The sequence below is a fragment of the Mandrillus leucophaeus genome, unplaced genomic scaffold (genome assembly GCF_000951045.1).
Source record: "Mandrillus leucophaeus isolate KB7577 unplaced genomic scaffold, Mleu.le_1.0 Scaffold53, whole genome shotgun sequence".
Classification (NCBI taxonomy): domain Eukaryota; kingdom Metazoa; phylum Chordata; class Mammalia; order Primates; family Cercopithecidae; genus Mandrillus; species Mandrillus leucophaeus.
Genome location: NW_012105697.1, coordinates 2381088 through 2382930, shown reverse-complemented (window position 1 = coordinate 2382930; position 1843 = coordinate 2381088).

Sequence of the window (1843 nt, the reverse complement as noted above, 5' to 3'; positions counted from 1 at the left end):
AACTCCTGGTCTCAAGTCATCTTCCTGTCGAGACCTCCCAAAGTACTGGGATTACAGGCATGAGCCACCGCACCTGGCCCTTAATTTTTTTTTTTTTTTTTTTTGAGACAGAGTCTCGCTCAGCTGCCCAGGCTGGAGTGCAGTGGTGAGATCTCAGCTCACTGCAACCTCCACCTCCCAGGTTCAAACGATTTTCCCGTCTCACCCTCACAAATAGCTGGGATTACAGGCACCCGCCATCATGGCTGGCTAACTTTTATATTTTAGTAGAGACGGGGTTTCAGCATGTTGGTCAGGCTGGTCTTGAACTCCTGACCTCAGGTGATTCGCCAGCTTTGGTCTCCCAAAGTGCTGGGATGACAGGTGTGAGCCACCGTGCTCGGCCCTTAATTTTTTTCTTATTTTGAAGTAATTTCAGACTTACAGGAAAGTTGCCAAAAAAATTCCCAGATACTCTGATTTTCCAAATGCTTACATTTCACATTTCATTTCTCTGATCTGTCTCCCACTTCCCCTCTCCCTCTGCCCCTGTTCCTACTCCCCCTCCTCTCTCTCCCTCCCTCCCTTCCTGGACATTGCGGGAGAAGCCGGAAGCTGGGGAGCCGCTTTGTCTCCTGTCGCCAGGAGGGTGTGTTAAAGCCCAGGCTGCTGCTGAGCCCCGGGCATTGGGAGACACAGGGAGCTGGTCCTGGGAACTTGGCAGCTCCCATGTTTGCGCTTCCTGCTCCCTGCCACACTTCTGTTGCTTAAGCCATTTGAGTTAGATTTATTTTGAAAACCACATTATTGAGGCATAATCGGTGTGCCAAGAACTCACATAGTTAATGTTACCATTTGATGACTGTGGACACAAACGCCCCTGACACCATCACCACATCCCACAATTCCCTCGTTTTTTTTTTTTTTTTTCTAATTTGTTATTTAAAAAATATTTGTGATAGGCCGGACGCAGTGGCTCACGCCTGTAACCCCAGCACTTTGGGAGGCCAAGGTGAGTGGATCACCTGAGGTCAGGAGTTCGAGACCAGTTTGGCCAACACGGTGAAATCCCGTCTCTACTAAAAATACAAAAATTAGCTGGGCGTGGTGGCAGGCACCTGTAATCCCAGCTACTAGGGAGGCTAAGGCAGGAGAATCTCTTGGACCCAGGAGACGGACATCGCAGTGAGCCGAGATCGCGCCACTGCATTCCAGCCTGGGCGACAGAGTGAGACTCCATCTCAAAAGTAAAAATAAAATAAAAATAAAGTTTTGCTTTTACCAGAATGTTATACAAACTGGATCCTACAGTGTGCAGACTTTTCAGTGTGACTTCTTAACGCATGAGATTCATCCACCCTGCGGGCCTGTATCAACAGTTTACTCGTGTGTGTGTGTGTATGTGTGTGTGTTTTTTGTTGTTGTTGTTTTTTGTTTTTGTTTTTGTTTTTTGAGACAGAGTCTCACTCTGTCACCCAGGCTGGAGTGCAGAGGCGCAATCTGGATCTCGGCTCACTCTCATTGCAAGCTCCACCTCCCAGGTGCACGCCGTTCTCCTGCCTTAGCCTCCCGAGTAGCTGGGACTACAGGCGCCCACCACCATGCCCGGCTAATTTTTTGTATTTTTAGTAGAGACGAGGTTTCACCATGTTAGCCAAGATGGTCTCAATCTCCTGACTTTGTGATCCACCTGCCTCGGCCTCCTAAAGTGCTCAGATTACAGGCATGAGCCACCGTGCCCAGCCCAGTTCACTCTTTTTAATGCCATTCCTACAAATTTCTGACAAATTCTTTAGGTTTAAGTCCTAGAAGAAAAGCAACTCAATCAAAAGGTATAAACATTCTTGGATTTTTTTTTTTTTTT